Source organism: Diceros bicornis, chromosome 22 (assembly GCF_020826845.1).
Source record: "Diceros bicornis minor isolate mBicDic1 chromosome 22, mDicBic1.mat.cur, whole genome shotgun sequence".
Lineage (NCBI taxonomy): Eukaryota > Metazoa > Chordata > Mammalia > Perissodactyla > Rhinocerotidae > Diceros > Diceros bicornis.
This window is the reverse complement of record NC_080761.1, coordinates 46,087,961-46,114,921: the sequence shown is the minus strand read 5'-3', so window position 1 is coordinate 46,114,921 and position 26,961 is coordinate 46,087,961.

Below are 26,961 nucleotides of genomic sequence, written 5' to 3'. Positions count from 1 at the left end.
TTTTCCACTCATAAGCATCTTCCCTTGAACTTGACTAACAAAATCATCAGAATTACAGAGCTTTTATTTTTTGTTAAAACAGAAGTATCAGTATATTTCTCTTGATGATTATAAACATAAATACATACATATATACATACGTGCATGCATGCATCACTCCTTTCTTTTCAGGCTGTCTTTCCCCATTACTAATGAAAAGTGAGTCATCATTGTCAATTTCAGCATTCATTCATTTAATAAACACCTTTGAGTGTCATTATTACTAGGTGCACGAAAAAGACAGCGTCCCTGCCCTCATGGAGTTTACATTCAGAAATATGTCTTTTTCCTAATGATAGTAGATTGTGATAAAAATAAAAGAAAATGAAAAAAGAGGAAGGAATGTTGAAAAGAAGGATAAAACAGTTTATTTTTTTTTCTATATGGGAAGAAAACAGCAAAACATTCCTTAACATGTTGCTGCTATTTCAGATCATTTTGTTCAGTTTAGCAGCAACACGTCATTATGTTTCTCTAACTCGCTAGTCCTCTAATCAGACATAATTGAGTAGACATATGTCAACATGACCCTGAAAAATATGGGCAGGTTACACCATAATAGATCTTATAGATCCAAAACGGCACTGGAGATGTTAATCTGTTCCTTCATCCAGCAAGTACATTGACTGTCTTCTATGTGGCAGGCATTCTTCTAGTTCTGGAGATTCAGCAGCAACCAGTACCCCCGTCATCTTAAAGCATATGGTTTAGTGTTAGAGCTCCAGCCAGGCACTGCCTCCTCTGCAGAGATTACCTTTAGGAGACCAGCAGAACCATTATGACCAGTAGCCTCCCTAAGTGACATTATTTCATCCCTTCCTTTTTTTTCATATCCCCAGATACAATAGAATCATAGAATGCTAGAATTGGAAGGTGTGTCACAGTTTATCTAGATTATCTACTCTAATGCCTTCTCCTTATAGATGCGTGAATGAGGGCCAGAGGTTTTAATTAACATCCAAAGATTATTCATCAAGTTATAATAATGACAAGACATTAGAAGAATATTTCTTTTGTGTATGCATGTATGTTTACATCAATGTGCTGAGGGGAAATGCAAAGACCACGTTGGCTCAAAAAGAAGTAACCCCTCCACTTTCTTAAACACTATTTTCCACATTTTTCCCAGTAATAAACTATCCTACTGTTCAGAGCATTTCTCATTTATAACTAAATTCTCCTTTGAGCTCTTAGACTTGGCAAACTGAAAACCCTGCAAAATTTTTTCATCTCTTGATGTCCCTTCCATAAATTAATTAAGATAACTCATTTTCTCCCACATTTCCCATAATCCAGAAAATGAGAATCAAATGTAATTTTTAAAACTCAGTAAAAAAGCCTTGGACTTTCTCTTTTACAATTGCCTGTTTTTGATCCTCTGAAAAATACAAGGCAAATTTCCAACACAGACAAGTTAATGTTATGCCCTGACTATATTTAAAATAACTCAATAGTATTCATTAATACAAAGATAGCAAGAAGCCCCCACATTTAGTCTCAAACAACATGAGGTCATCAGCATATGAGGGAATCATATACTCCTGGTCATTAATCTTAATTTCAGAAATTACATTTGAAGATTTAATTCCCTCTTCCTATGTCTAGACAGGCAATGAGGAATAATCTTTTCAGCTTTAATTGCATTTACTCCTATGACTTCATAAAAAGGACAATTCTAGTCGCTATTTGCAAAAGAAAAAAAAGATCATATATAATCCTCATGATCACATTATAGTTGTCAGTAACCTCAATATCTGGGCCTCCACGGGAGACATAAAAGAGATATAAATATAAAACAAAGTTTCTATCCTTAATAAAAATCATAGTATTCATCAAGAAATCATTAATTATCTGCTATGATCACAAAAAGAATGCAATGCAGAGATTCCCTCAAGTGGCTTAGCTTCTATTTTAAGATGGAAGGCGTATTACTTCGCCAAGGTTGTCATAGCAAAATACCACAAACTGGGTGGTTTAAACAACAGAAGTTTATTTTCTCATAGTTCTGGAGGCTAACAGTCCAAGATCCCGGTGGTGGCAGGTTTGATTTTTCCTGAGGCCTCTCCTCTCGGCTTCCAGATGGCCACCTTCTCTCTGAGTCCTTGCAAAGCCTTTCCTCCTGTGCACATGCATCCCTGGTACCTCCCCACGTGTCCAAATTTCCTCTTCTTATAAGGACACCAGTCAGATTTGATTAAGGCCCACTCTAAAGGCCTCATTTTAACTAATTACCTCTTTAAAAGCCCTATCTCCAAATACAGTCACATGCTGAAGTACTGGTGGTGAGAGCTTCAACATGAGTTTTGGGAGGGAACGCAATTCAGCCCATAACACAAGGTATTGTATATAAGTGTAATAAAGCATAATATATGACAGTAACTCAAGAGAAGATGCTGGCTAGTATACTAGTAAGGCTCTGTACCAAGTATCAGGACAACCGGAAAGGAAGAGACATACCACTGACTGATTACCCATTATGTGGCAGTATGTGACAGTATCTTGCTAGATACTATATATGTGCTATCATGTGTAAACCACAAGGAAATCACAATCTGGTCAGTAATCTCCATTTTACAAATGAGGAACCTGAGGCTCATAGGGGGCAAAAGACTTCCCTATGTAATGCAGCTGGGAAATGATAGCGCTATTTTAAGAATTTAGGTTTGTCATCAAGGCTTATCTGTCTGCCACAAGAATATGTTTCCTCCCTGGTGTTAGTCCTGATTCTGCCACTCACTAGTTGTCTTGGACACCTCATTTAACTGACCTGGAATTCAATTTCTAATCAATAAAATAAGAAGTCTTTTCATCTGCTAAGTTTTCATAATTCCCTATTACATATTTGCCTTATTGTAAAAGTAATATAAGCCATTACACACACTTTGGAAATTTGGAAAAAACTAAATGCAATATGCCACTCTAATAAAAGCACTGTAAATCTTTTGATAAGATTCCTTTCTGGTCCCTCTAATCCTCCTAAATATAGGAAGATAGAATCTCCTTATTGCCTCAGTCATTTTTGAAGAAAAGCAAGTGACCATATAATTAGGGGACCCAGATCACGTTAGCAAAATAGAAGAGAGACAAAGAGAAAAATTACGTTTTAAGAGGTCCCTTCATCTTCATATTAGGAAGGTTTGTCTTGTGGACGCTTACCCATGAAGCAAGACTGAGATGTGTCATTTATACACACACACACACACACACACACACACGCCAGCTTTTTGGAAAAACAAACTCAACAGAATCTAAGGACAAGAGGAAAGAAAAGCCTAGTGTTGAGGGAATAGCCAAAGGGTAAAGACAAAGGGACATTAAGGAAGGGAGAGAAGAGAGTAGCCCAGACAGAAGAGACTCCTTGATCTCCATCCAAATGGACTCATAATGGACCTGAAAGTGACTTCAAGCAAAAGTAAAGAATGGTATTGCACCATTCTCTGGCTACTGTGTGTGCATTCGATCATCTACGACTTTCCAGTAATGGACTGCATGCCCTTCCAAAAATTAAGGGCATGGCAAAGTGGTTGTATAATTTATCTTGGAGACTAGATATAGACATAGATATATACATATGTATACTAAACACAGAAGTATTGTACAAATTTGCGACCTGCCTCCGCTTCTGCCATTTAGTAACTCATAAGCATATTGAATATATTATATATTCTTCATAACCTCAATTTTAATGCCTGCATAATATCCAATTGAATAAGTATAACAACCAGTTTACTTACTCATTAGTCTATTTTTAGACCTTTGAATTATTACCATTTTGTACGCTCGTGTAGCAATGTACCCAGCGAAGCAGACCGTAATTTTTAATAGAGGAAAATATCCTGTAAAAGTTGTTAGCAATTCCTTGGTGAAAACATCAGTTATCTTAGAGAGAATCTTGGTTTGGGGAGGGTAAAATGAATGACACTTTGGTTTACAGTATAAAGCAGTAAGCATCGACCCAAGAATACAGCAAATTCTTTAAAATCTAAGTATGTAGGACTTAAAATACAAGTAATTGGTGGAATTGGGTAGTACTCCTCTCCCACAAAGCCAGGTGCTCTAAAATTTATGTAGGGCCAACGAGCCTTCTAAAAGAAGAATATATCCCCTATGATGTTTAACATTGTTGGAATCTACCTAAAGCCAGATCATGGGAAAGAACAGATACCCCAAGAGACAACCTCCTAGAGGAAACATACGGTACTCTGGACTGGCGAAGAGACCCAACTTCAAGCTCTAGAACATTGTCAGGAACAGCTGGTTCTGCAGCATCTGGCCAATACTGGAGCTACTCTTGATACAGTCACTATGATGTGCCTTGAGAATAATGGCTGGGAGTATGCACTGAGTGAGCTGGTCACTAAGAATTGTACCATCTGGAAGCCAATATCTACTTTGATGTGAAGCAAATGTATTATAGGAAAATGTATCTTCTCTCTCTGCACAAAAAGAAACAATTGCCAAATCAGCAACAGCTGGGTTCCTTGTTTGTCATGATGATTCCAGCAGTGCTCAAGACCTGATTTTGGACTTCATGTTTTCAGAAGTAACTCCACATCACAGTGAAGGTAGTATCAGCCACAGAGAACAAGTCCTTTGATGAAGTGAATAGATTTTTTTTTACAGATCTTTTTCAGTGAAGTTTTAATAACAAATTCTTTGGACAAAATAAATATCTCTGGAGACCTTGAACTTAACTTGGGAGAGTAACTCTGGGAAGAGAAAACAGGATAGCAGCTCAGATTCATTGGATGTGAATGTTAAAAGGAAATTTGACCCTACTTTGTACTCTTAAACTAGTAAAGCAGGATACAGCAGCTTCACTCTTAAAAATAGCAATGCAACGAAAATCTTCCAAAAAAGTTTGCCCAATATTTTTTAATCTGCCTGCATGATAAATTCCTAGAAGCAGATAAAGGTAAATTACTGTCATTTCTAGATGTCAATAAAAAATGTAAAGCCAGGGGCTGATCCCATGGCCTAGTGGTTAAGTTCAGCATGCTCCACTTCGGCAGCCCGGGTTCGGTTCCCAGGCACGGGCCTACACCACTCATCAGCAGCCACGTTGTGGAGGCAACCCACATACAAAATAGAGGAAGATTGGCAACAGATGTTAGCTCAGGGCAAATCTTCCTCAGCCAAAAAAAAAAAAAAAAGTGAAGCCAGATAAGTTGTAAAGATGGTAAGCACCAAGATCCAAAGAAAGAGAATCACTGTAAGTTAAAATAATCAGATGAAATATGGCTTCATAGAAAATGAGAAACTTGAATATAGATAACAAGGGAGGATTTAGAGTATAGTGAATGGAAATGGTGGAAATGTCTGGTGTCGCTAGTGCATTCATTCACTCATACAAGGAATTAGCATTATTATGTGGTAGCAATTTTTCAAGGGTACAGGGACAAGGAATCATGCTGATTTCACTTAATTAAAAAGTTAACAAACAAAGAGAACTTCAGTTAATGAGTGTGTGTAGTGGTCTTTCCTCTTGCAGGAAAAAAGCTAATCTTATTTATATATGGAATTTAGAAGGTCTTAAATCAAACCAGGCTTCATTCATTCATTCATTAGTTCATTCATCTAATCATTCAACATTTACTGAGAACTTCCATGGGCCAGACACTCTGCCAAGTGCTGGAGATGAAGAGAGAAATGACAAGGTTCCTTCTTCATCATTTGGAGATACTTATATATGTAAATGTAAAGATAAATATTTATTTAATATATTTAATAGTGGGTTTATAAAGTCACAAATTTTACAGATTATGACACTTAAAAATTCCCTCCCTTTTATCTAAGAAATTAATATTTCTTTTAGAGTTTAAACATCTACATAACTGTTGTGGGATTTACATTCTTTTTTTTTCCCTTGAGATCCAGCCTTCTAGGATAGTCATTTTAACGTATTGTTAGCCAAAAAGCTGATCAATCGGAATAAACTGCCTGAAGGTAGCTTTGAGAAGGACTTGCTATCAACCTATATTAGTTGACCCTGAAGGATAAGACCAACGCATTGACCTTTCTCATTTTAGTATCCAGATGGTTAGAGATGTTTCATATTGTTTAATGTGGTTATCTGAAGCATTAAGAAAACCCAAAATCAAAAGAATGCTAAGCAGATTGGGTAGCTCTCAGATTATCAGTTGACTTCTCCCTCCAGAAATTGAGAAAGCAAACACTTTTCCATCGGCATTTTTAAAAAAGCATTTATTTGCCTCTACATTTAGGCATAGTGACAGGATTAAGTATGCTGTATCCTGTCACTGCCAGGCTATGTTGGCCCCGGAGAAAAGATGACAATAGTTCAAAGAAAATGAAACCATCACATCAAGCCAGAGGACCTCTTTATAGCACTGCTAGTTATTAGATTGATAAGAATGTACCACCTGGTATTTCTCAGGCAGCCTAACTTTATATAATGTTAGCCTATTCAAAGCCAACTAACCTATCATAGGAGCTTTGGGCAAAATCTCATCTATTATTCTTTCTGGCAGCCATAAAGCTAACAATAGTCTCTTTATCTATAAGCTCCCTTCTGTCCCTGAACCTCCTATTTAAAAAAACCAAAAGCTTACCTAGAGTTCTCTCCTGCAGTAAGATTTAATCCAGCTTGTTTACTTGAATAGGAATGCCTAAGGTCAGGCACCAAGTTTTCTTTATTTCAATTGGCCTCATTGTGCCTGGCACACAGCAAGTGCTCAATGACTATTTGTTGAATTGATTTATATAGTTAAAAATATCTGTATTGGTGACTGAATTTGCCCGTTAAAGGAAGATTTTTTAATCATGTCTGGGGAGAAATCTGGCCTAAAATAATTGATTCCTAAAGGTTACCTGAACTGATTCAAATCTTAATACAAGTTGTTTCATGTTTAAAATATGTTTTTTGAGCACCTTTTACATAATCTATGAGTCTCAACAATGGAAAAGTTCTAGAATTTCTTGTGACATGTCCTTTAGTCTAAATTAATAAGCCACTCATCTATCCATTTCTTTTTTCTTCCCTCCTGAAAGAGTTGACCATTAAGATAATCCTTACTATTCTTGTTAGTTGACGAAAGGAAAGGTCATTTAGCCAAGAATTTGCTGAGATAAACATAACTTAGATGAAAGACCAAAATAATAGAGGACTCCTGATGCACAAGTTATTGCTCTTCAATAATGAACCCAAATCCTCCCCCACATCACTCTCAGGGAGTGTTTTAAACATTAGGGATTCACCACAAGCATAATGTTTAGGAGATTGCTATTGGGTTCTGGGGAATGGTATACCCATTACCCTCTAAAAATGTTTTCACTGCTGTAATCAGAATGAATTAGGAAGCAAACCCACTGGTAGAATCACAATTATTCAATTCTTCTCTATCAGTGTTGGAAATGAATATCACTTCCCCTGGAAGCTTTATTGCATGTTAATTTACCTGCATAGCATTAAGTGACAAGCATTCTGGAAGGCCAGCAGAGAAGTGGAATGGCCTTGTCTATCTCTTGGAGGCTCCTGTCACTTTGCTTAAGAAGATTAGTGACTCAGTTCTTCAAATACATTATTTAGCATGAAAGTAGAACTACAAGTAGTACAGAAAAACACTTCTTTATAAGCGTATTTTAAATAGTTCCATGACTTGCACTTTATTTCGTAATAACATCTTTGATTCTAAAGTAGAGATGTTCTCAAGCTATAACTAGAAGAATGTGACTTATGAACATACACTTTTAGATATTGAAAGGGAAAGAACAACATACAGTCATATTTTGCTGTTGTTAGTGCCGTCAAGTCCATTCCGACTTTCTAGTCACCCTATGTACGGCAGAGCGGAACCCTGCCAGTCTTTTTGCCCCATCCTCTCAGCTTCCGACGCTCTATCAGACAATGCTCTGCTGCTATTCATAGGGTTTTCATGGCTAATTTTTTTGGAAGTGGGTGGCCAAGTCCTTTTTCCTAGTCTGTCTTAGTCCGGAAGCTCCGCTGAAGCCTGTCCATCATGGGGGACCCTGCTGGTATTTGAAATACCAGTGGCATAGCTTTCAGCATCACAGCAACACACAGCCACCACAGTATGACAACAGACAGACGGGTGGTGTGGTTCCCTGACCGGGAAACAAACCCGTCACAGCAGTGAACGCGCCCAATCTCAACCACTAGACCATCAGGGCTGGCATAGTCATAATAGGAAAGACTTATTCTGCTGTCCAGTCATCTCACATCTCACACACTGTTTCCATGGTTTTGAAAAAGTTTCCAACATTTTAAGAGTGTATAATTTTAACTTTGAGACACAATGTGATTAAAATTGTGTAAAACTTTAGAAAGATACCACTAGAATTTATTTTAGGGTACCTCCCAATCCATCTCACCCCAGTCCACATAGACATACCAAAAAAAACACTTCTTCCACTACTATAGAATGTTAGCTCAGAAATTCACATCCCGAAATTCATGGGGCTCGGAGATCCAAGCCCAGGTGGTTGCCTCCTTTTAGAATACATCTAATTTCAATAAAAGTGTAAATTAATTATCTTCCCCCTCCAATTGACACAGGCCAATTTGTACTGGAAGGTAAAGAGGGCAAGGCAGAGGGGTGATCAATAGCCTGTTATACCAGGTCACAAGAAATCAGATCCCCAGGGGGCTCAGAAAGCCAAAGAGGGCAAAAAGTTAATGGGGGCAAGATAGCAAATCTACACTATAATTTAATTTGCAAGTTGAAAAACTGTGACTATTTTTCCAAGAAGTCTTTTATCCCATTTTCTTCAATAGCAGAAATCCATGATTATCAGTCTTTCATCCAATTTGAATTAAACACACATACAGAACAGAGAACTAAAACCCAAGAGGGATTTTGTTTCAATTTGACAAATATTTTAGTGGATTTAATAAAATAAATTAGTGTTCCAGAAATGTACTGACTTTGCATGATAAGAAGCAAAGTGTCACTTTATTTAAAAATGATCATATCAAAGCCACATCTAGAAATTAGATCAACCTAGACTCAACCAAGATTCATTCAAATATTTGGGGTATAGCTACAAGCATTGGTGACTATTCTTAGTGTCAGCGATGCAGAGATACAAGATAAAAAATATTGTCTAAGCCCTCAATGAAATCACAGTTCAGAGGGAAGAGAAATTAAAAAGATTATAAGCAGTATACTATGTGCATCTCTAAATTAGGAATATTTATAGCTGTATCACCTATTTCATTGCAAGAATTAAATGAGATAATCCGTATAAATTATTTATCAAAATTCCTGGAACATAATTTAAATAAATATTAACATCATATAATGATAACAACTATGATGATGATGATGATGATGATGATGATGATGATGATGATGATGATGATAATGGTGATGATGATGATAATACGATGATATCACCATCCCAAGAACCTAAGGGCACAGTGAAGACACAGAATGGAGATTAGGAAAGTATTTGTAAAAGAAAAGATTTCCTGTAAGAGGCATAAATCTGAGCTAAATTTTTAAAGATGAATAATAAAAATTAATTCAATAAGATAAAAAGTTACGAGAGAGATAGAAAAGTCCTAGGCAGATAAGATAGAAGCTCCAAGGCTTCACCCCTACCCTGAGCTCTTTAGGATCCCTTCTGAGTCTTGGAGCACCCTGGACCAGACATCCAGTACCTGAATCCTCACTGATGTGATGTTCAGGGAAGCCCCCAGACACCTTGAGGGGCCCTTGTATCTGGACACAGGATCCGATTTACATGTGTCCCTAGATTTCCATCATCTTACCTTCTGGTGAGAACCTCTTGCACAATCAAGATGTTAATAAATGTCAAATTGACCAATACTACACTTTGTCTGGTCTTTCCTATTCACATGAAATCTACTTGTCCTGGTATTCAAAAATATAAATCTATCTTTTCCTATTTAAGTAAATGTCACTAAATGTCCTCAAATCTTATCTGTAATACATATTGCTTTATTCTACTCTTTCAGAACATATATACTTCAGTATATTGTTAAATAAATTTATATTAATTTATTCAGTCATCCTTTATTCTTCATGTAAGCCTATAACATACCAGCCACTATGTTCCACATATTTGTAAAGGGTGTTATGTATAATGGGAGAAACATGGTATTTTCCCCCATACAGCTCGAAAACTTTTAGTGGTCTACATCTATTTTAAAATTTGGTTTGAATCCACAAATGCTAAAAGAAATTCTTAACTCTAAAAAAATCTAAGAAAAACCTTGTCAAATCAAATAGTAAGCATTTTATGAAACTACTATAAACAGTGAAGAACGTAATCCAGAACACATATCCCAGATTAGACTCTATTATACATAATAATTTAAATGGATTCAGAAAATAGTAGGGAAAGTCAAGGTTCTATAGATGGTGCTGTAAGTATGGGCTTGGAACTTGAAAATATGTAAAATTAATATTCATTCTATATATGTACTAAAAAATAAATTCTAGCTGCACCAGAGCATGCTAGATAATTTCTGTTCATCCTCCAAATCCTCTCTCTCCCTTTCACCACTCTACTTGGACCCCAAGACCTTTGTGACCTCTATGAATAACAACAAGAGGCTACCTTCCCTTCTAGCTTCTAGTTGGGTTCAACTAATGAAAGATTCCAGCAGAAGATCATAGAGTAAGAAGAAAACAAGAGGAGAAATTTATTCCCCTAGCTCTCTCTGCCACACTACAACAGGTTAGTTATGCCCTCCCACCAAAGGCACAGCTCCTGTCAGGTGGCCCACCTGCTAAGTTTCAATAACTTTTCTCTATGCTTAATCCCTCATGGCTGGGGCTGGAAACAGGACCCCGTTGGTATTAACCCTAGGGCACATCACCATCCCTTATTGGTTTCCTTTAATCCTACTCACACCATTTCAATAGTCTCCTATAAAACACTCTTTAATTACACTATTTGAGTGAGCTGTTTGCTCCCAGTACCCTGACTGATACACAGATATATAGGATCTTAAGACAGTCAGTTCCCCTAGGTAGTAAAGGTTTGCATTTTTTATACAAAACTTGTATACAATATCATCTTTGCTCTTGAAGAGGCCTACAGTTAATGAAATAGTATTTGGACAGCATAGGAATATTTATTTGTAAGCCATGCTCTTCAAAGTTTCATTAAGTTTCATAATTACTTTATATACAACATAGGGTGCAACCAATGCCTCCGTGGTTACTAAAGAAAACTTTGATTTTCATCATTTTGTTATTTACATGATGAGAATCATGTGATGCCAGTGGAGAACTGATTCATCTGTGGATCAAATAGGGGGGAAAAAATCCTCCAAGTCAAGTTCTTCTCTTCCAGTGACCTAACATGTCCTTAAATTACTTATATTTAGGAACGTGTTCCTGTCTAAATAAAATCAGTAATGACTTCTTTCTATTTACATAACAGACTGAAGTCAAATGGGAACAAGAGTTGATCTGGATACACTGAAATCAGTCCCAGTCATAAACCCATAATGTTTGGACATGCTTGTCAAATTATTCCTCAGATTCTTAAGTTATTCGACAAATATTTATCAAGTATCCAGTATGTGTCAAGTATTATGCTAAGTGTTGGGGATACATAATAAATGAAAAATGCTATTCTGATTTCATGGATCTTACATCCAGGGAAGTAGAAAATATTAAAATAATGATATGACAAATAAATATTTGAATTATGATAACTGCAATGCAAGATGCACTAAAACTGACTAACCATGGGATCTTATCTTGATGGGAGGTCAGGAAAAATCTCTTTTAAAGAATTATTCTTAAATCTGCGACATAAAAGATGAATAGGAGCTCTTTCAGGCAGATGGAATAACATTAGTGAAGGTCCAGAGGTGATAAAATACTTTGCATTTTCAAGAAAATTAAGGAACCTGAAACTTAGTGAGCAGCAGGGAAGGAGGGATACAGGTAGAGAGATAGACAGTGCCCAAACCATCCAGGGCTTTATAGACCATATTAGAGATGTTTGGTCTTATCTTGAGAGTCATAGAAAGACTTTGAAGGAATAAGACAGACCTGAATTTTAACAGATCACTCTGCTACCAGACACCAAGAACAATTACAAGTTGTAGTAAAGAAAATATCATGGTATTGTTTCAGGAATAGGCAAGTAGCTCAATAAAAATAAAATAGAGTCCAAAATCATTCCCATCATTATGGAAATTTAGAATATGCTGACAGGAGAATTTCATATTAGAAGATAAAGAACAGATTGTTGAATAAAGTGTGTTGGAACCATTGACCTCACAGTTGGGTAAAAGTTAAGTTATGATCTTACCTTGTGTATTGATTAGACAGCTGCTGTAAAAGATAAACCCTAAAATCTCAGTGGCCTACATCTATATAAGGAAGTTAATTTCTTGCCCACATTGGGCCCAAAATGTATGTTTCTGATTGGTGTGTGGCTCTCCTCTAAGTGGTGATTCTCCAATTTTAACACTTTCCAGATTTGACTTCACCATCGTCAACACATGGCCTCCATGGTCATTGTGGAAAAGAATCTCTCTTGGAAGGTTGTTATGGGCCAAGACTGGAAGTAATGTACATCACTTCTACTCTCATTCTTTTGACTGAAATTCAGTCATATGGCCTCACCCAGCTGCACAGGAGGATGGGAAATATGATTTGACTATGGAAATGGAAAAATGAAATAGGTGTGGTGATTGCCCAGAAATCTCAGCCATAACCTACATCTTATAAAAATTAAATTTTGTAAGTATTAAAATCCAATGTAAAAAAACACTATGAAAATCCCAAAAGAGATTTTAAAAGGATATTTTTATGGTCTTGACCTGGCAAAGGTCTTCTTAGGTAAGAGATAAAATGCAGAACCCACAAAGGAAAAGAATGACAGATTTGACTATATCAAAATTTAAAATTTTTCTGTCACAAAAGACAAGGGCCGAATGGATAAAGAAGATGTGGTATATATACACAATGGAATACTACTCAGCCATAAGAAATGAAGAAATCCAGCCATTTGTGACAACATGGATGGACATTGAGGGTATTATGCAAAGTGAAATAAGTCAGAGGGAGAAGGTCAAATACCATATGATTTCCTTCACTAAGTAGTAGATAATAACAACAATAAACAAACACATAGAGACAGAGATTGGATTGGTGGTTACCAGAGGGGAAGGGGGGAAGGAGGAGGGCAAAAGGGATAATTTGGCACATGTGTGTGATGATGGGTTGTAATTAGTATTTGGGTGGTGAACATGATGTAATCTATGCAGAAATAGAAGTATAATGATGTACACCTGAAATTTTTACAATGTTATAAACCGATGTTACTGCAATAAACAAAAAATTAAAAAAATAATAATAAATAAATAAATAAAATAAGAGATACCCTTGAAAGAAATATTTTCAAGACAAGTAACAGACAAATATATAACAGCCCAACTGGACAAAGAGAGCCTGCAAATCACTAAGAAGAAAGTTATCCACCATAAAAATCAACAAGAAAAATATAGAACTCCACTGGACCAAGAAATGTGAAAAGATGTTAAAGCTCACCATTTCAGAAACAACAGAAACAAAAAAATTGAAAGATGATTTACCGTTTTATCCAATTGAATAGGCAAAAGCATATCCAGAGTTAGTGATTAAAAAAACACCACTAAATTCTTGGTGGATGTGTAAGCTGCTGGAGTTTTGGCAAGAGAAATTCAGGACTGTAGGTCAGTATTTAAATTGACCTAACAATTCCACTTCCACAATCTACCCTACAGAAATACACGTGCATACAAAACTATGGTTTAGTTAGATGGGACAGAAGGAGGAAGGGAGGGAGAGAGAGAGAAAGGACAGGACGTTAGGGGAATAAATAAGGAGACTATGGATATAGATGTTCATTGCAGCATTTTTTGTAATGTAGAAACATTGTAAACAGCCTATATATGCTAATGGTTAAACAAATGATGGTACATTTGTCCTAGAATGATAGGTAGCTCTTAAAATGAATAGGGTAGACTAAAATGTACTAACATGAAAGGGTCTATAAGGCATATTGAGTGATGAAGCTAATCACGTACACACATATGTGCACATAAACACACACAGATATGTGAATGGGTAAATGCATAGGAAAAGCTTTCAGAGAACTGACATCAAACATGTGGAGGGAGGGATGAATGGGGTTGAGAATAGGGAGGAAAGCAAAGAACACAGAGTGGATATTTGCTCTTTACTTTACATATTTCTGAATTGTTTCAGTTTTTTAAAGTACATGTGTTTCTCTGAAGTTAAAATAAAAATTCACTCTAACTGGAAAAAAAATGATAATATGGATTAATGCCTCTGACTCTTTGCTCTGGTTGGATAGCGAGCTTCTCCCATCTTGTGTAGTGAGTGAAATTCTCATTTTCCAGGGCCCCGCTATTCATCTTTCAGGGGCCAACTCATCGTCACAATCATCACAATACTTCTTGATGTTTAAGTCATAGCTGTTCCAAACTTCAAATAAGAATCCCCAACTTCCTTGAGCATGGGGCACTTGGATGCATGAAAACTTCCCAGCCTCAGTTGCACGGGAGGCTGTGAAATACACCCAATACTGGCATCTCATCTGTGCTTCTATACGACTATGATATCAGAACACTTTACGTTGTTTTGCAATTATTTCTCAGACCCACCAGTGAATTTATTTGAGTTCTCAGTGTTTATTAAAGAGGATATTAAAGAGAAATTTTCCTGCACAAATGCAACTGAAAACAAAATGCAATGGAGAGGAGTCATCTCTGACTTTCGTCCTCTCTTCACCTAATAAGTGGTGCGGGAATGTGAGCCATTTCCATAATTCATAGGCATCTTGTGATATGCAAGGTTATTTTTGAATTTGTTTCTCCTGTAAGAAAAGATTTTCTTCCTAAAATTAGATTGTGAATCTACTTCCAGAGCCACTAATCAAACATAAGTTAAAGCTACTTAAATAAGGGAGAGAAAATTTTAGAGCTCTAAAATCATTAGAAATAGGTCACCGAGAGCTTCAATAAAACTTCAGAAAAGATTCCAATAAAAAAAAAGGTATTCTCATTAAGAAGCTGCAAAGTAATCCTGCTATCAAACAGGAAAAAAATCGCATATGCAAAAGCAGCAGAATGTAGTCTATAAAGTCATTTAATGAAGCAGAAATTTGTATCTATGCCACATCTAAAGCACTTCTTGAAAAACCTCGGCATATTCACTAATTATGAACCATATATTATACGTAGTTATTATGGGTATTATTCAGCAATACAAGATTTAAAGTTGGTTGTCTCCTTCACCATAGTTAGCAAAGAAATATTGGCACATATATGATCTGCTTAAATAGGTTAGAAAATAGGAGGGAATTTACTAACTAGCCCTTTAATTATGCAAACAGAGTTTCCATAATTCTGAAACTGAATTCCATGACACCCACAGATTTCCCTATAATCTAGCTGTAAATAGTAATTACAGTGTTCATAGGAGAAACTGCTGTATTTTAGGTTGCAAAACAGTCTCTGTTATTATCTCCTGTATTAAGTCATTTGATAACTGTCTAAAACATTCCTAGTAAGGTGATTTTTTTATTCCTTGGAAGTCATATTTTTCTTTGTTTTCATAAAAAGTGTAAGAAAAATTTGTTCAGCCATTTTCAAATTAAAGGACAATGGGGAAGGAAATTTGCCGTTAAACTCTAAAACGTTATATTTAGCAGGTCCTCAGTGGGTTGCATAATCAGTTCAAATCTATGGATTAACAACCAAAGGGAGCTCAGACACTGACCTACATTAGAGGAATCTTACACACACAACCAAGAATTCATCGTCCCCAGAGAACCAAAAGCCTTCCGGGTAACCCGCTAGCTAAGCAGCACATATCCCAATATTACGTGCTAGAAACCAGGGAAAAATCATCCTGAAAGGCACCACATTAAAGGTAAGAAAAACAGTCAGAATTCTACATGACCCAGCATTAGTTTTCAGACCGAGACAACAGTGCTGCAAGGCAATGATCACTTAACTATTTATTATTTAGGTTTAAATCTACATCTACTTGAAGAACCACATTTGATGGGGCCTTATGTTCATCCTCAGGATGTTGAACACACAAGTTGCCAAAATTACTTGATCCACATCAGAAGCGGGATAATTTCAACTATCTCGAGCTTCGCACCCATATGTTTCAAAACCACTTCAACCTGACATGGGTACGAAACTTAATTTCTTATATTGCCACCAAAATCTCCTCCTTCTCCTCCTGTGTTCCCTATCTCAGTGAACAGACCCTCTATCTACCCAATTGATTGCTCAAGCCAGAAAATTAAGCATCACTTTTGATAGTTCCCTCTTCTCATCTTGCACATCCAATCTCAAGTCTTTCAAATTTCCTCATACGTTCATTTCTTTTCACCCCCACTGCCGCCACATAGTTCAGACCATCAAAATCACTTCTCTGGATCTAGAGATGGATCTAGAAGAAAACTCATGTGTCTTAAGGCCCCTTCTAGAGTTTTGCATTTAATTTTGTATTCATTGCAGTCTATAAAATTTGTATTCAAATTTTTTATTCTTTTTCTTAAAGAGGATCCCAATATATATAACCGGGACCCTACACAACCCATATCGCCTGCTGTCTGAATTACTGGAAAAGCCTCCAATCTCCTCAGGACTGTAGATGAAGTGGTCTTTCTACAAAACAAATATGACTATATTCTTTCATTGCTTAAAAACCTCCAACGGTGCCATGTTTCTCTTAGGATTTAGTCTCAACTCCGTGTCATGACTTAAATTTTATGTAGTCTACACACGTTCTATGATCTACATGCATCTTCTCCAGCTACTAAACAGCCTTGATACCACATTCTCTGGACACATCAAAATGTCCCCCCAGTACATTCTCTCTTCTTGAGAGAGAAGGTCTTTGTTCCTGTTAAATCAGCAGCACATAGCACTATTGTATCACTTAGTAGGCATGTCATAAATATTTATTGAAGGAATACATGGATGAATAATGAATGCACTCTACATCACTGGTCCAAATCCAGACACAGTGATCAGAAATCCATGAGGGATCAATCTAGCAAAAAAAGCACTGATTGATTCCTCGGAACAAATTGCAGTTGACTTCCCACATTCATGAATAATTATACTGGAAAGAATTTTGATGACTCATACACCAGGGGCAACAGTCATTAAATCCCACTCTAAGTTTCTCTCTCCCTTAGAAATCCGCATTTCTTCCCAATTTCATATTGCTTTGAACGTAATGCCTGATATGCCAGATTTTTCCTAACTGACATTGCCCTAGCTACCAAAACTGAGGATATACAAAAAGTATCTAATCCAGGGCCTGAACTCAGATGATCCCTTCTCTTTCCCCAAGTTACTATTTTCTGATAGATTTTTTTCTACTCATTCACCAACACGTAATGCGGAAAACTTCAACGTTTTTCCTCAGCTATGTTTCCCTACCTTCTTCAAATACATTCTTACCAAGTAACTAAGACACAATGTTTTCCCCAATTATCCTGACAATTGCTCTCTATATATTAATACTTATTTAGATTACATCTTATGCTGATATAAGCCTTCCAATAACTGATTACAAAACACAACAAAATTTTTTATATTCACTCATTTAAAAAACATTCATTGAATACTTACTTTATGTTCTAGGCAGTGTACTACAAGGTACATAAAAGAAATTTATATTGTCCTACAAGCCTTTTCTCATGTAGGGACATAATTTAATAAAGTTTTATACCTCTCAATAAAATTCTGTAGATCCTTTTATATGATTCCTGCATATTTTCTTGATAAATGTTCCAAATATACATACATTATAGATAGATGTATAGATAGAGATGGATTTGAATATGAGGATTAAGATTTAGGTAGGTAACTAGCTAGCTAGATAGATATTTGAATATTATATCCATATACATGCTTTTTAAAATTTCACATACCGATATATAAATTAGAGTGATTGATTTACAACACAGTTTTTAACCATTGAATTAATGTAGTTTTTAATAGCTCATGGGGCAAACGTTCCATCCCTTTCTTTTCTTGTCAATGTTTTCTTAGCTCTTCTTGCTTTTTTCCTCTTCTCAGTAAATTTTAATATAATTTTGTCAAGTTCCAAAAGATTGTATTGAGATTTAGAGGAGAATTATGTCATGCCCATAAATTGATTTGTGAAGAACTGGCATCTTTGGCCTTATATGGTAATCCATGAGACTCTTAGTAAAAATGATCAGGGACATTTTGCTGCTGTCTATGCTTATTCTTATTGTGTTGAAATCACCAGATCCTACAAAATATTGTGAACAATCCATCCAGGTGATCGTTGCTTAGCCAAAAAGCAAAGAAAAAGGAAAAAAGTCACACTATGTCAAAATAGTGCACGAGTTTAGTTTTATATCCCTACCTCAAAAGCCAGACCAGATATGCAATGGTGTCAGACACTTAATGCAGTTCATTGGCTGGAGGAGGCCATAGTACAGAGAATTTAATGGAAGCAAGAACTTTTTACCTGGCATTCTTTTCATAAAAAAATGATTGCCTATAAGCACTTTACACTCAATCCCAAAAAAGGTAGTCTACTTTCTTAATACCAAAATAGAAAATATTTAAAGTACTAGATACAATGGTGTTTTAACTCTGAGAAGTTACGAAGGAAATGAACAAATCGAAGCAAGCAGAGTAAGCAGAGGCAGATCAGAATAAAAATTGCCTGCTCTGACTTAGTAGCCTCATGATTTTGAGTCTATACAAAGGGAGAAAGTGTACCATATCCTCTTGCGAGTACCTTGAGGGCAGAGATAGTCTCTTTACTCTCTCACAAATTTACACCCGGAACTAGACCATGTAGAGTCAGAACTGGGGGATTTTTCAGAACAGCCTAGTGGTGATTTTTAGATCCTAAATAGTATTTTCTGAATGTTCAAAGTGAAAATACCGTAGGCCACAGATTACCTTTTGACTGGCACACATATTCTACCAGATAAGAATCTCTTTAAGGTCAGGACCCTTGTCTTACTTAGCTTTTTACCAATAGCATTTAACACTGCCCAATCTTGAACACATTAAATCAAAGTAGTGAGAACAACGGCATCATCAGTAGAAATGAAAGTAATGAGTAAATGTGTGCACGTGTGTGTGTGTGCATATACATATATATGCTTCTGATTGTATCCCAATACAGAGATACATATGACCAGTGTGCGTTTATGCCTTGAAAGTGTGAAAATAATTGGTTTGGAATTAACAAAGTTACTGACATTTTAAAAGGCCAATGCTAGAGAAAAAGCATATTATTTTTGACTAAGTTGTAGGATAAGCCCTTAACAATTATGTCTGTGCATATACCCACACAACTATAGAAGCCAGAAGTTTTTAAAAACTAGTTAGGAAGCACTAGTTGACCGTTCCCTGTCTTCCTTAGGTGTACCTTTATTAACCTGCCTTTCAAAAATTACACACTGCACAGAGATATGAAAACAGCACTCTCCCGCAGAGTTAGAAAGGGATGTAAATCATGGATGGCTCCAGCCTCTGCGGACTCACTCACACCTTGCTCCTTGGATATCTCTTCCTTTTTTCTCAACTCTAGAAAGCAAAGTAGAAAAGAAAAAGTTAATTGTGATTTTGACCTACAATTAAAAAAAAAAACAATAAAATGCCACTGTTCAGAGCAACACAAAAATGTTAGCATTAAAATCAGCATAGCAGAGGCACAGAAGATGGCGGAAATAACAATAAGACCTGTGAAAAATGTGTGCAAGGCCTCAGTGCAAGCCACCACTTGTGTGCTCTCTAACACATCTTTATCACTGAAACAAAGGTTTGAGTTCATAACAGTGTTTAGTTTGGAAAGTAAAGTAACAGCATCAAAAATAATCTAAAGGATGCCTATTCCGTAATGGAGTATCTGCCGATAATACAACCTTTGTTGTGATGAAGTTTTAGCTAGCCATGGAAAAGCTCTTCACAAAACAAAAGATGCCAGAAGCACTGAGGTAGCCATGCTCTTCTACACAGTTGAGAAGCATCATTGTGTTTTCATAACGCCTATTAAGTCCTGCTATAAAATGTGAGGATACCTCCTCCCGGGGAAGCCTCCTTCCTTCTTTCACGTTGCTCAGTGTCAACTGGGAGAGATGTCATTGCTGATTAAGTTCAGGTACTGAGAGTGAAACTGGGCTTGAGAGTAAGAATAGTAGGAGGAATTTTGAAAGAAAGAATGACCTGCATCTCTGTGAGTAAACCACTCTATGTATCTGTTTTAACTGCTCTGTTCTCTTCAAGGGTGTTGTAAAATGTTCTTGTCCTAATCTCCTTAAGGAGCTAGAGTGCTAAAAAGTTATTTAAGAAACTCATCTTACATCTCAAATATGTTCAAGAGAAATGGGGGGTAAGTTGGGGAAAACGTGGTGCTGTGTGGAAGGCCAGTCATAGAGAACACAAATGTATGAAGAAGAGTCATATCTTCCTCAGGCCATAGTCTCGTTTGTTTTCAATAAAGGGGAGAGGACATTGGATCAAAAAAAACATAGAAAAACGTAGTAGGTAGACTCTTATCTCACACGATATGCAAAAATCCATTCCAGTATGATTGTAGTTGTAAATACAAAAGTAAAAACAATAAAGTTTCTAGAAGATAAAGCAAGTGAATATCTTTTAGATGATTATAAGGTTAAGAAATATTTCCCAAATAGAGGACAAAAGGCACTAACCAAAGAAAAAATTAATAAATTGGACTACATTACACTTAAGAACTTCTTTTCATTAAAAGACACTATGAAGAAAGTGAAAAACCAAGCCAGAAGCTGGGAGAAAATATATGCAACACATATAATCAAGAAAGGACTCCTGTAGAGAATTTTTAAAAAACACCAAACTTTCAATAAGAAAAGGGCAGAACTCAATAGACAAGATGGGCAAGAAACTGTGAACAAGACTTTTACAAAAGAGGACATCCAAATGTCCAGTAAACATAGTAAAGGGCACTCAACTACATTAGTAGTCAAGGAAACGTAAAGACAAATCTCTACAAACTCGTCAGAATTCAAATGACTAAAAATATTAAGGGTTGGCTCATCTTAGGAGCAACAAGCAGTCACATACTACTGGCAGAAAGGGAAAACCACTTTGAATTCCTGCTTGGTACTATCTACTCAGGTTAAGGATATCATAGTGACCCAGCAACCCAACATGCGCACATTTTAACCAAAAGACACATGCCAGAACATTCATAGCAACATTATTCATAATCGCTGAAACTGGAAACAACCCAAAATCCCATCAACTGGAAAATAAATAAATAGGGCCGGCCCCGTGGCTTAGCGGTTGGGTGCGCGCGCTCCGCTGCTGGTTGCCCGGGTTCGGAACCCCGGGTGCGCACCGCCGCACCGATTCTCCAGCCATGCTGAGGCCGCGTCCCACATACCGCAACTAGAAAGATGTGCAACTATAACATACAACTATCTACTGGGGCTTTGGGGAAAAAAAGGAGGAGGATTGGCAATAGACGTTAGCTCAGAGCCGGTCTTCCTCAGCAAAAAGAGGAGGATTAGCATGGATGTTAGTTCAGGACTGATCTTCCTCACAAAAATAAATTAATTAATTAATTAATTAATTAACTGTGATACATTCATATAATGAAACACACCACAGCCTTCAAAATGCACAAACTACACCCACATGCAATAACACCAATGACTCTTACAAACGTAATTTAGCAAAAGAAGCCTGACAGGAAGGAATACCTTATATACAACTTAATTTACACAAAGCTAAAAAAAGTAGGCAAGACTAATCTATGGTGATAGAAGTCAAGACAGTGGTGACTTCTGGGAAGGAGAGGGGCTCAGGGGTTGGGAGGAGGCACGCATGGAGTTTCCAGGGTGCTGGCAATGTTCTATTTCTCAAATAGGGATGTGGCTTCACAAGTGAGTTCATTTTGAGATCATTAATTCAGCTGAACACTTATTATTTCTGCACTTTTCTGTGTGTGTTATACTGCAATTAAGAGGTTTTCCTTCTTTTTTTTTTTTTTTTTTTGTGGCCAGATACAGTCTTTCTTTGGAGAAATAAGAAACAAGCTATTAATATATTCAATTCCTATCAAATGCCAAGCCTTTATCAAAATAATCTAATCTTTTTTTAAATTGTCTGTGCAATTGTCCTTTTAAAATTAATATCGACCCAGTTTTAAAGATGAATAAAGTAACAGATTGAGTGATTTGTCCAAAATGTAAAGGTCAGTAAGTCAGGCCTGAGTGCAAGCACCAGGTCCTACTATTTCATGCCCAGCACCATTTCTATCATTACATAAGTGCTTTGAAGTTTAATATGTAGAGTTTTGCTTCACATCTTCAATCCACCAAGAAACTGTGTTTAATAGGATAGATACGCTAGTCTCCATTGTGCTGCCAGGAAGTTATGTGTGCTGGAAGGCGTCTGTTGGTGAAAACGCCCCTCCCAAAAAGCCTCAAGGCATCCACCATGCCCATAGGACCCTTCTGGGGGCATCCATTTGCAAAGGTCTCTGGGCTTTGAATAAAATGACCCTGTGACCTGGTGTCTGCCACACTATTGTGGTGAAAAGCTCGGGTTTTGAAGTCATACAGAGCTGAGTTTGAGTCCTAGCTCTGTCAGTATTTAACTTTTCTGAGAATTTGTTTCCATATCTATAAAACAGGGATCAGATCAGACCTGCCTCTCAGGGCTGAGAGGAACAGTAATCTGAACTCCTGACACCGAGTAAGTTAAATAACAAGTAAATAATGTTCTTGGTATGGTTTTGTTGTTCTAATGCCAGATGAGTATTTGACTTAAAGACACATGAAGACCAACGGCTCTGAGGTGGGCCGGGCATGAGAGCCTGAGGCATCGGAGGCCACTCTCCCCTGCATGGGAACAGGTGCATCCAACCACATGCTCTCTGCGACATGGTGAATGCAAGACGTGGAGAGAGTTGGAATTCAGTGAGGGTAGAAGTTGAAAAGCCACATTAAAGAGGAAGAATCCATAAAGTAATAGGAGCTCAGTAGACGAGGCCATGAAGGAGGGAAACGAGCAAAGAAAACTTTGTTGGCAGCAGAGAACAAAGAAACTGAAATAGAGATGATTTAGATAACAGGCATGGCAGGGCACAAAAGTAGCCAGCAGTGGACACCGTTTCTAAGAGAAAAGTTTGCAGACTCACCACCACCAGAACTGTTGTGTGGAGAGTGCGGCATTCTGGGGGACAGAGAGTGAAGCTCAGGTTCCCTGTGAGGGAACCTCTGCAGCTACTGAGAGCAATCTCGGTCCTCTGCCCAGTATACGATGAAGCTGAGCTCAACTCTGCACCCAAAAGCTCTTCAACATCTGAAAGACCAATTAGGAGAGAAGGCTAAAGCATCTGTCTTCAAGCCAAGTAAATCAAAGTTAGATTAAGCAGAAGGATAAAAGTCCAAGTTTATACCAGAAAGCAGTTAACTTTAACCTAGTGAGTGTTATTTGTAATCTTCTTAAACCTGTCAATCAGAGACTGATTGCTCAGTGAAAAATTATTTCTAAATCTAAGGAATGATTTATAAGATCATTTTAGCTGTCCATACAGGGAAACTTCTGGAATTGGTCCACTCAGCCACAAACTGAGGCATTGCTGGTAGGTCCCCAAATGGAAAACCCAACCACAGGAGGAAAGAAAGAACCTTCAAAGTCTACTCAGTGGTAAGCCAATCTGAAAAGTGACAGTAAATATCCCACATACTACATGATCTAGACTGAGACCAAGGATTTGACGCTCAGTACAATAGAATTACCACATTAATTATTTGTTTTGTTTATATGAGAAAAGTTCATGAAAAAATAGAGACAAAAAGTATTATACATAATGAAAACACAGAAAATGTAAAAGCCATTGCTACCGGATATAGTAATGCTTGACTCTTAGGGGCTGAAGTTTTTAACGTTACATAGATATTTCCTTAGGCTAATATTTCAACTATTTGAGCTCCTTTGGTTTTCATCCCCCACCAAGTAGGTGATGGGAATATTGCTGGACATCCAGAAAAAGTTGATCCACAAGGTTATTTGAATAACTGGAGGTTAATGTATTGTGTTGTTATTTTCAAAGTGAATATTATAAATTCCTTTCTAGATGTTTTCTTAGAAGCAGTTTACCATTACAGACACCATTTGACCACTGATAATTTGAGGGTCGCATAAAAAAATATCGTACCTGCTACAATTCAGGAAAAAAACAGCAATAGGTTGTGAACAAGGGCTATGTTCATTTTGCTGCCTTTAGAATAACGTAGCAGTGCCTGTAACAAGTACACAGTGGGCAAGCTCTGTTCTGCTGGATTTAGATTAACCTTTACAAGCAGTGCAGAATTAGATTATGGAAATAAATTGAAAATGGCATCTCCTTAGACTCACTTTGTACTCTGCATTTTCTTAAGCTTTCATGTGACTGTCAAATATTAGTTCAGGGCTCCATTTGTATTTGTAGCATTTTATGTTTTTTTTTTTGCTGAAAAGATAAGCACCAGTCTTCAGAGAAAGCTTCTGACTATTGGATACAAAAAACAACTCTTTCCTGAATGGTTAATGTTTCAAATATGAGCACAGATACCAGATGGCAAAAGGGGAAAAAAAAGAATTCAAGTTGTTTCATTGTTCAATGATAAGGATTTTTCCATCTGCTGGTTCAATACTAACTTGGTGTACATTCAGTTAGAGCCAATACAATTAAAACTCTATTTGATGTGAAATGTTTCAGAAAAATAAAACTGGAAACCTGAGAAATCTTCTATGGGTTACATCCATCCCTCAAATAGCTAAGCTTTTGTATGTGTACAAATGTAAGTGATGATAAAACAAAGATACCAAATACATTTTGAAAAATTCTAAAGTCACATGCAGTTACCTAATTTTAATGAAGACTATATGCGATTGAAACGTAAGTGGACAACTGCTAGAATTTAGAGTCATAAAATAAATGAATAAAATGAAATGAAATGTATCTCGAGTAATAATATACTGGGATAATCGTCACAGAGTATGAAATGGGAAACTACTGATGAGTGAACAATATGGCAGTAGTTGAGAAGGAAACAAGTTTGAATGGCTAATCCACGGAGATCAAAGAGCAGGTGATGAGGAGAAATAGCATAGCAATCACTAGCAACGGCATTTTAGAGGATAGCAGAGGTCTTACACACTAAAATGGCTGTAAAGCAGAAAGGAGTTCCTAGAAACAACTAGAATTCATGAGAACAAGCCTCAAGTAAGAATTACGAACAACAAGAGAGTTCTGGGATCCCTCCTACCAAGCTGACTCTTTTCCCCACAACCCTTTGATAGAAAGAGGTTCTACTCAAAACATAATATTCATAATATTAAGAAGTAGTTTTCCAGGGTAACCTTTCCTTTTGTCCTCAAAACACTGCTAAATTGGGCATCTACTTGGTGCATTAAATCTCCTCAAGAATGAGGGCCATGATTTACTTCTGTATTCCTGATGCCTAGCACTTTGCGTATGATAGATGTTCTACAAATATTTGATAATCTTAATAGAATTGATCCAAGAATTCCACCTTCTAAATTGATGTTGCTCTGTTATTGTGCATTCCCCTCAATTAGAACCAGCTTATGGAGATCCAAAAAAAAGTTTGCTTCTTTATCCTTTTTTCATGAACCGCTTACAATAGTTTCAAACATAAATTCACTCTTTAATAAATCATGACAAATCTAATGGATGAAGATGAATACTTCCTCCAAGTCTGTAGCCTGACTAGATCTGCTTCCTTCTTTGCTCCTTTATCACTAGGACAGTAGCCTCCAAAAAGAGGGGCACAAAAAAATAAATAAATAAGAGAGGGTAGGGGTCGGCAAAGTGATCTATTGAAGTTCAGGAAAAAAATATTAGAATTTATATTTCTATTTATTTTTCATTTCATCCTTTTAAAACATCTGAATTCCATGCAATATTTATAATACATGATGTATTATCCATCGATACATGCATATAATTTATAAATAAATAAGCATATTTGATGCATAAAAAAGTTTGGAGATCACAGCTAGAATACTGAATTCTTACAACCAAATAAGAATGAAAGAAATATTTACAGAATTTAATATATATTTTTGATAATATATCTGTATTTTTAATTACTACCTCAATTACTTTCCAAATATTAAACTATAACTGTGTGTTATATAACCTGGTTTGAAGTGTTACTTAAACAGAAAGCACTCAATCAATAAAAGACGTGGGCCAAATACATGTTTGTTGAATGAATGAATGAATGAATGAACATTCTGCCAATGTTGGAAAATATTGTGATAAACAGAGCTATCAGTACCTTAGTATTTTCCAAGTGTTTTCTATTAGTTCTTGAGGAGCTCCATGGAAAAAGAGATTAAAGTTAAATTCGTTATTTTATAAATCCTGCATACGACAGTACACTCTTTCAGATTCACAACACAGGTGAGTATGCTAAAGGCTCTGGGAAATCCTGCAAGGTAGAAATGTCTTTAACTTTGTTTATCCCAGCATTTCCCATTTCCACAATGTATTTGACCACAACACTTCTCCTCCATCCATAATATCCATCAGCTACCCACAGGGGATAGTGTTCATCAGAATGGTGAAATCCTATTTTAATGGGACTCAACCTGAAAACTGGAGGGTCATTCTTATTGCTTGTACATCAAGCTACAGGACAACTCAAGCATTGTACATGCAAGTCTGTAATATGCAATGTCATTAGTAACAACTTGGATTGTGGACATAGCAAGGATGCTCATTAAATGTCCTACTGACATCTATAAGGATGAACTTCTCAAGCATGTTATTTAGATGAATATGTTTTTATCTCAGGTATGTAGATATTAAGTGTACAGAGTCCATTTGTTCTGAAGAAAAGAGTTCATAGTTTTTATAA